Source organism: Coregonus lavaretus (genome assembly GCF_964263955.1).
Source record: "Coregonus lavaretus genome assembly, contig: HAP1_SCAFFOLD_241, whole genome shotgun sequence".
In the NCBI taxonomy this organism is placed as follows: Eukaryota; Metazoa; Chordata; class Actinopteri; order Salmoniformes; family Salmonidae; genus Coregonus; species Coregonus lavaretus.
In genome coordinates this window covers 481,158-491,210 of record NW_028158987.1, presented here as the reverse complement: position 1 = coordinate 491,210, position 10,053 = coordinate 481,158, and positions in this window count along the sequence as shown.

Below are 10,053 nucleotides of genomic sequence, written 5' to 3'. Positions count from 1 at the left end.
GACTCAATAGACTCCTGAACACCACAGCACATCCTCTCATGGCAGACTCAATAGACTCCTGAACACCACAGCACATCCTCTCATGGCAGACTCTATAGACTCCTGAACACCACAGCACATCCTCTCATGGCAGACTCAATAGACTCCTGAACACCACAGCACATCCTCTCATGGCAGACTCAATAGACTCCTGAACACCACAGCACATCCTCTCATGGCAGACTCAATAGACTCCTGAACACCACAGCACATCCTCTCATGGCAGACTCAATAGACTCCTGAACACCACAGCACATCCTCTCATGGCAGACTCAATAGACTCCTGAACACCACAGCACATCCTCTCATGGCAGACTCTATAGACTCCTGAACACCACAGCACATCCTCTCATGGCAGACTCTATAGACTCCTGAACACCACAGCACATCCTCTCATGGCAGACTCTATAGACTCCTGAACACCACAGCACATCCTCTCATGGCAGACTCTATAGACTCCTGAAAGACACAGGACATCCTGGTTTCTACTGTGTTCGTTTAGTTACCATGAATGTAAGAATGACAAACTAACAAAACGGTGTATTAGTCCCCCTCTAGTGGTAGGTGGTGATAATGTCTCCGGTCTCCTCTCTCTCTCTTCGCTCCTCTCTGTCTCCCCCTCTACAGTCTCCACACTCCACTCTCTCTCACAAACATAGACTCTGACCTGTCCAATGAGACAAACTGATGAAAGAATCCCACAGTACCTAAACTCTTTCTCTCTCTCTCTCTCTCTCTCTCTCTCTCTCTCTCTCTCTCTCTCTCTCTCTCTCTCTCTCTCTCTCTCTCTCTCTCTCTCTAGTCCTGCCAGGCTGTTAGGTTAATGGACTATGGAAACCTAATGAGAATCTGCCACAAATTTACATTATTAAAATGTTTTTGTACAAAAATAAAATAAAATACATGAAATACATTAAAATAAAATAAACACATTCCCATGTATGTCTTTCTCTCTCTGTTTGCAGGACTAGATATAGGGTTCAATCAGGTCAGTACAGCCAGATAATTAATGATATATCCTCAAACCTTAGACTCATGTCCATCCACATGTTGGCTTAAACCTAACCCTGGGTTAACAGAAGGTGTCTTGATAATAGGAAAATGCAGTGAGTCAGTGGTTCCTGCGCCACATGTAATTGCTTTGGAGTAGTTAAAATAATGTTTCTATATTTCTATATCATCAATCCATAAATAATATAGACCTACATGCAACAGTTTCCAGAGGTGTGGACTCGAGTCATGTGACTTGGACTCGAGTCAGACTCGAGTCATGAATTTGATGACTTCAGACTCGACTCGACAAAATGTACAAAGACTTGCAACTCGACTTGGACTTTAACATCAATGACTCGTGACTTGACTTGGACTTGCGCCTTATGACTCGAGAAGACTTGCTACGAGGACTTGTAATGACTTGCAAAGACTTGCTAAGAGGACTTGAAATGACTCGAAACTAAAATGTAGGACTTTGGACTCGACTTGAGACTTGATGGCTTTGACTTTTGACTCGACTTGGGACTTGCCTCATCTTTGACTCGACTTGACTCGGGACTCGAGGGCAAAGACTTGAGACTTACTTGTGACTTGCATAACAATGACTTTGTCCCACCTCTGACAGTTTCTCTTCAGCTTTTGACAATGATTTCTGTATAATAATTATGTATAATAAATGTTGGTGATTCAATAGCCTAGTTAATCATTACATGTCTTTTAACACACTATCTATGTTTGGCTCAGTCTGGCAGTTACCCAGAACTATCATAGGCTCTCTCTCTTGTGGGTGCTGCTGATGACAACTGAATGTATGTTATCATAATAATGATGTCTGCATAACATTTTGTCTTCATTTTGGCAGATTAACTCATGCTTATTTCTGAATATTAACTCAGGTTTTCGCCCAGCGGCAAATGAGTTGGAGCTGTGGCAGGCGTTGGACCTGTGGCCGAAAAGTGTCCAGTTTGAATCCCGGGCCGGGCGCTGGAAAGAACGGACGGAATTGATCTGACCCCTGGAGGGCTGCTGGGTCCACGTCCTCAAAACAATCACCTTTCGTTGGGCCCTTGAGCAAGGCCCTTAACCCCACAACATGCTCTCCATCCAGGGGCGCTGCACTGCAGCTTGAACCTGTGCTGGTCTCAACTGTATGTGTGAGGTCTGCTGTTTGGGGGGTTGTGAACGGAGCAGAAAATACATTTTTGTTGTTTGCTGGAACTAATGGACAAAGTTGTACTGTATTGTAATGTATTGTATTGTAAAGAAGTCAGCCAGAGTTGGGCCATCGTTCGAACAAAGAGATGCCTCCCTGGCCACCAGTGTGTTTGAATATAACGAAGATAAATTCTACCCCCCATACAATACTTTCATACACAGTAATTACTTTTTTATATATATAATAATAATAATAAATTATACACATTACATTTTGGATAGATAGTACTCAGACATCTATAGTGTTTACAGTAATGACTATTACCTATCATGATCTTTTTTAATCCCACCCCTCTGCTACTCTCAGCCCCGCCCACCTATCTCCGTAGAACATCCTCTTTTGATTTCCACCTGCCATATTTTTTTCAGCTGCGCTGTGATTTCTTACATGCATTTTTAACCTTTCTAGTCGCATAGTATCCACAGACTGTAAGTTAAAGATCAATATTTTTCATAAGAGTATTGTTCTATTGTTGATTGACTGACTATGGCTTTCCAAACCCCCAGCACTGCTATTTCTAAGGATTATTTTTTATGAATATTGGGATTTTTCAACCATTCCTATTGTCCTATAAATTATATTCTTAGCTAAAAATATTCCTATTTAATAGTAGTAGCCATAATTCATAAATGACACCATGCAGGGTTCTATATGGAGCCATTTTGGTTCAGGGAAGAAGAACCTCTAGAGTTCTGATTAAAGAACCCTATAAAAGGTTTCTATATAGAACTTTTAGTGGTTCCATATATTAAGCAAGCGATAGAACACAGAGGACGTGTTTTTCTCTGGCTGGAGGTAAGTAGGGGTAAGCTACATGTAGTGTTGAGTAAAGCTTAACCATGTATTAGATCGTAGGTAGGTAGTTAGCTGTAGTTAGGTATTGTATTTATTGTAGGTTAGTATTGTTGTTATTGTAGCTTTCCGTGGGTAATTTGTGGGTTAGTATCGAGGCATGAGGCTAGCTAGCTAGCGGGTAGCTATTGGTAACGATTAGCAACGCTGGAGAGCTGGTTCCAACGGTAATGTACTCCTACCCAACGTTTAACTTTTGCTTAACCATGTATTAGATCGTAGGTAGGTAGCTAGCTGTAGTTAGGTATTGAATTTATTGTAGGTTAGTATTGTGGTTGTAGTAGCTTTCCATAGGTAATTGTGGATTAGTATCGAGGCACGAGGCTAGCTAGCTAGCGGGTAGCTATTGGTAACGATTAGCAACGCTGGAGAGCTGGCTCCAACGGTAATGTAGTCCTACCCAACGTTTAACTTTTGCTTAACCATGTACTAGATCGTAGGTAGGTAGTTAGCTGTAGTTAGGTATTGTATTTATTGTAGGTTAGTATTGTTGTTATTGTAGCTTTCCGTGGGTAATTGTGGGTTAGAATTGAGGCACGAAGCTAGCTAGCTAGCGGGTAGCTATTGGTAACGATTAGCAACGCTGGAGAGCTGGTTCCAACGTTTAATTATTATTATTATTATTATTATTTTTTATTTTATTTTTTTTGCTGCGTTGTGAAGGGAACTCGACACGGACTTGAATTGTCTGTTTGGTGTGCTGACACACTCTTGGCAGTTTGTTGTGGCCAGGTGTTGATGCTAAGTTGTGTGTTAATGGATGCTAGCTTGCAGGTTGGCTACGGCGTCATAGCTAGGCTTCGTGGGTTGTTGTGGGTAGTTACTGTGTCTTGGCAGTGTCCTCGGCCGTGCCAGCTGTAGCACGAAGCTAGCTAGCTAGCCGTTCTTCAAACAGAGTCGACACAGTGGCCATTGCTAGCTACCCAACATGACCATTTGGCTGTACTGAAGTAGCTAACCACAATTTACTTGTCCTAGCTAGCCAACGTCTAATCATTGCTGCGTCATGTAAGGAACTTGACACAGACACGAATGATCTGTTTAGTGTGTTATCACAATATTGGTGGTTTGTTGTGACCAAGTGTTGGCGCTAAACGGTGTGTTATTGTTATTGGATGCTAGTCTGCTAGTTGGCTATGGAGTCATAGTTGGCTAGCTGAACAAAGTGGGTTGAGTCTACTCCTTTAAACATTGAACCGCTGTGGTTCACAACAATTCTGATTTCCAAAGGCGGAAGTTGGGAGAGTTTTTTTCTTCGGGTGGTTCAGTGAAACAATTTTAGTTTCCGAGGTAGAAGTTTTGGTGAGGGAGGCCCTGCTCTCTCCACTCCCAGATGCTTAGCCCATTTCATTCCGATCTCCTCTGCATTTTTGTAGCCATTTGCTACAGCCTGTCAACTATGCCTCTGCCTATCCCTGTTCTCTCCTCTCTGCACAGGCTACACAAACGCACCACACCGCGTGGCTGCTGCCTCTCCAATCTGGTGGTCCCTGCACGCACCACCCACGTGGAGTTCCAGGTCGCAGGCAGCCTCTGGAACTGCCGTTCTGCTGCCAACAAAGCTGACTTCATCCCAGCCTATGCCAACCTCCAGTCCCTCGACTTCCTGGCGCTGACGGAAACATGGATCACCACTGAAAACACCGCTACTCCTACTGCTCTCTCCTCGTCTGACCATGTGTTCTCGCATACCCCGAGAGCATCTGGTCAGAGGGGTGGTGGTACAGGAATCCTCATCTCTCCCAAGTGGACATTCTCAATTTTTCCCCTAACCCATCTGTCTATCTCCTCATTTGAATTCCATGCTGTCACAGTCACTAGCCCATTTAAGCTTAATATCCTTGTCATCTATCGCCCTCCAGGTTCCCTTGGAGAGTTCATCAATGAGCTTGACGCCTTGATAAGTTCCTTCCCTGAGGATGGCTCACCCCTCACAGTTTTGGGGGATTTCAACCTCCCTATGTCCACATTTGACTCATTTCTCTCTGCCTCCTTCTTTCCACTCCTCTCCTCTTTTGACCTCACCCTCTCACCGTCCCCCCCTACTCACAAGGCAGGCAATACGCTTGACCTCATCTTCACTAGATGCTGCTCCTCTACTAATCTCACTGCAACTCCCCTCCAAGTCTCCGACCACTACTTTGTTTCCTTTTCTCTCTCACTCTCCTCCCACACTACTCACTCTGCCCCTACACAGATGGTAATGCGCCGCCGCAACCTTCGCTCTCTCTCTCCCACTACTCTCTCCTCTTCCATCCTATCATCTCTTCCCTCTGCTCAATCCTTCTCCCTCCAATCTCCTGATTCTGCCTCCTCAACCCTCCTCTCCTCCCTTTCTGCATCCTTTGACTCTCTGTGTCCCCTATCCTCCCGGCCGGCTCGGTCCTCCCCTCCAGCTCCGTGGCTTGATGACTCATTGCGAGCTCACAGAACAGAGCTCCGGGCAGCGGAGCGGAAATGGAAGAAAACTAAATTCCCTGCCGACCTGGCATCTTTTCACTCCCTCCTCTCTACATTTTCTTCATCTGTTTCTGCTGCTAAGGCCACCTTCTACCACTCTAAATTCCAAGCATCTGCCTCTAACCCTAGGAAGCTCTTTGCCACATTTTCCTCCCTCCTGAATCCTCCCTCCCCCCCCCCCCCCTCCTCTCTCTCTGTGGATGACTTCGTCAACCACTTTGAAAAGAAGGTTGACGACATCCGATCCTTGTTTGTTAAGTCTAATGACACTGCTGGTCCTGCTCACACTGCCCTACCCTATGCTTTGACTTCTTTCTCCCCTCTCTCTCCAGATAAGATCCTGCGACTTGTGACTGCAGGCCGCCCAACAACCTGCCCGCTTGACCCCATCCCCTCCTCCCTTCTCCAGACCATCTCCGGTGACCTTCTCCCCTACCTCACCTCGCTGATCAACTCATCCTTGACCGCTGGCCATGTCCCTTCCGTCTTCAAGAGAGCGAGAGTTACTCCCCTTCTCAAAAAACCAACACTCGACCCCACTGATGTCAACAACTACAGACCAGTATCCCTTCTTTCTTTTCTTTCCAAAACTATTGAGCGTGCCGTCTTTAGCCAACTCTCTTGCTATCTCTCTCAGAATGACCTTCTTGATCCAAACCAATCAGGTTTCAGGACTGGTCATTCAACTGAGACTGCTCTTCTCTGTGTCACAGAGACTCTCCGCACTGCTAAAGCTAACTCTCTCTCCTCTGCTCTTGTCCTTCTAGACCTGTCTGCTGCCTTTGATACTGTGAACCATCAGATCCTCCTCTCCACCCTCTCCGAAATGGGCATCTCCGGCGCGGCTCACTCCTGGATTGCGTCCTACCTGACCGGTCGCTCCTACCAAGTGGCGTGGCGGGAAGCTGTCTCCGCACCACGTGCTCTCACCACTGGTGTCCCCCAGGGATCGGTTTTGGGCCCTCTCCTTTTCTCCCTATACACCAAGTCACTTGGCTCTGTCATATCCTCACATGGCCTTTCCTATCATTGCTACGCTGACGATACACAACTAATCTTCTCCTTTCCCCCTTCTGATAACCAGGTGGCGAATCGCATCTCTGCATGTCTGGCAGACATATCAGTATGGATGACGGATCACCACCTCAAGCTGAACCCTGGCAAGACGGAGCTGCTCTTCCTCCCGGGGAAGGACTGCCCGTTCCATGATCTCGCCATCACGGTAGACAACTCCGCTGTGTCCTCCTCCCAGAGTGCGAAGAGCCTAGGCGTGACCCTGGACAACACCCTGTCGTTCTCCGCCAACATCAAGGCGGTGACCCGCTCCTGCAGGTTCATGCTCTACAACATTCGGAGAGTGCGACCCTGCCTTACACAGGAAGCGGCGCAGGTCCTGGTCCAGGCACTTGTCATCTCCCGTCTGGACTACTGCAACTCGCTGTTGGCTGGGCTCCCTGCCTGTGCCATTAAACCCCTACAACTCATCCAGAATGCCGCAGCCCGTCTGGTGTTCAACCTTCCCAAGTTCTCTCACGTCACCCCCCTCCTCCGCACACTCCACTGGCTTCCAATTGAAGCTCGCATCCGCTACAAGACCATGGTGCTTGCCTTTGGAGCAGTGAGGGGAACGGCACCCCTGTACCTTCAGGCTCTGATCAGTCCCTACACCCAAACGAGGACATTGCGTTCATCCACCTCTGGCCTGCTGGCTCCCCTTCCTCTGCGGAAGCACAGCTCCCGCTCAGCCCAGTCAAAACTGTTCGCTGCTCTGGCACCCCAATGGTGGAACAAGCTCCCTCACGACGCCAGGACAGCGGAGTCACTCACCACCTTCCGGAGACATTTGAAACCCCACCTCTTTAAGGAATACCTGGGATAGGCTAAAGTATTCCTTCTAACCCCCCCCCCCCCCCCCCCCCCCCCCAAATTGTAAAGTGGTTATCCCACTGGCTATAGGGTGAACGCACCAATTTGTGAGTCGCTCTGGCTAAGAGCGTCTGCTAAATGACGTTAATGTGCCCTTGAGCAAGGCACTTAACCCTAATTGCTCCTGTAAGTCGCTCTGGTTAAGAGCGTCTGCTAAATGACTAAAATGTAAATGTAAATGTAACCCTTGTTGTTTAAAACAGGAGTGAAGAGTGTGATGATTTGATGGTAGTATTGTCAAAATTCCGCTTGTAACAACGATCAGAATTAGTAAAAACAATAAGGTTCTGCATGACAACATATTAGACAATAACTAAGAGTAGGCTAAATGATTGTGTCATGCAGAACTTCTATAGATGTGTGTGTGTATGCTGGTAAAGATGTGTGTGTGTGTGTGTGTGTATGTGTGTGTGTGTGTGTGTGTGTGTGCTGGTGAGACATCCACATATCACAGTCAAATATACAGGATACAAACATTTCATTCCAGCTATATAGCGTTTTGCTTAACAAAAATTAATACGCAAAAATCTATTAATTAAAATCTTAGAACAACAATATTTTACACGCACATGAAGGTACCCATAAGCAATCATTTCTGATGTAAAATAACAAACGTGAAAAAATTGTGGATATAACGTTTTAGAAATAAACTCCTTATAAATTCTTAAACAACATTGTCATCTCACCTCTTAGCTTTGGTGTCATGTCCCCCAGAGAGACTTGTTTTAGAGGCAGGGACCCCCTCCTCTCTCTCCCCAGAGAGACTCATTTTAGAGGCAGAGCCCCCCTCCTCTCTCTCCCCAGAGAGACTCATTTTAGAGCACTGACCCCTAAACAGAGATCCAACAGTTTGGTTGTGGTTAACACAGTGACAACTAATTATTGAAGGTCAATTGTTCTATTTTATTCATTATGTCTTAGAAATAAAACATTTACTAACAGACACGTCCAAACAGTCAGGTGATTTAATGCAATCACATCAACACGTAGTTTAGTGAGCAGGTAGCTTAGTGGGTAAGAGCGTTGTGCCAGTAACCGAAAGGTCGCTGGTTCTAATCCCCGAGCCGACTAGGTGAAAAATCTGTCGATGTGCCTTTAAGCAAGGCACTTAACCCTAATTGCTCATGTAAGTCGCTCTGGATAAGAGAGTCTGCTAAATGACTAAAATGTAAATGTCACGACTGATATTGTTAACCTTTTCTCCATGTAGTGGAACTAATAATAATAATAGTAATAATAATAATAATGGGGGATTAATGGAAGTTACAATCTATCTGAAATATTAAAGCTGATCTAAAACTAAACTAAAATAAAATAAAAATGATAATAATGTCTCACTTTCTCTTGTAATAATTCCACTCATTATAGTGTGTTGCTTTGTTCAACAGGTCTGCTATAATTATGATATTATTTAATTTAATTCATAATATCAATGTTAAGAAAAGTACGTTCAGGTTTCATACCAAATTACACAGGAAGCAGGAGCTCATTGTAATTTTGAAAACAACAAATGTTCTGATATTCTGAAAGATGATTTAGAACTATGATACATTAACATTTTTACAAATTGTAAAATAACCACGATATACAAATCATATAATACGAGATATGAACAACAATATGTTTTTGAATTTGACTTGCCTACGCCCAGTTAGCGCCATTTTGTATGATTGAACTGTCACGTACCTGTCCCAGGTGTAATGGACTGTTAGATCTGAGTGTTTTACTGTCATTCTCTATACTATAATAACACCATATATTTAATTTCCCTACACACTTTACAATAATCCCTTGGAAGATTCTTACCTTGTAGCCTGTATTCACAACCAGAACATGTCAAGTCATTGAGATATTTTCCGTTGTGCTGAGAGAGCACCTTCCTGATGACAAGTGGCTCTGTATCTATGTTGTAGGTACAGTTGATCTTTGGATGCAATAATATCTGGTCAAAGTCTAGTGGCACAGCACCATAGAATAGCATTAACATAACAGTAGTTTAACCTTTGGCCAGTAATGGCCATGGCATACTATAAAATGTAGAATCATTATGAGGGATCCAGTTTCAACATATCTCTAACTTTGAAGTATACAGTGGGGTCCCAAATTATTAAATTAAATTATTTTATACTAATACAATTGCTCAGAGAAATAGATTTTGTTTAACAAGTAATACTTTTTTTCTCAAAAAGGTAGGGGTCAAAATTGGCTCTCCCTTTCAATACCTCCCTTGCGAGGATAACGGCACTGAGCCTTTTTCTAAAATGTTTTCTGAGTTGGAGTGATATTAGACCATTCCTCCATACAGAATCCTTCCAAATGACCAACTACAGGAAGGTAAAGGTACAACTAAACACACAATAAAGAAACAAATCTCCCTAACTGACGGGAGGCTTGAATCTTAGTCATTTACCCACCGGCCTCTTACTACTATCCCAATGTATACATTCTACCAACATCATACATCAATAATCCCTGGTAGGATCCTTACTATTATCCCAATGTATACATTCTACCAACATCATACATAAATAATCCCTGGTAGGATCCTTACTACTATCCCAATGTAT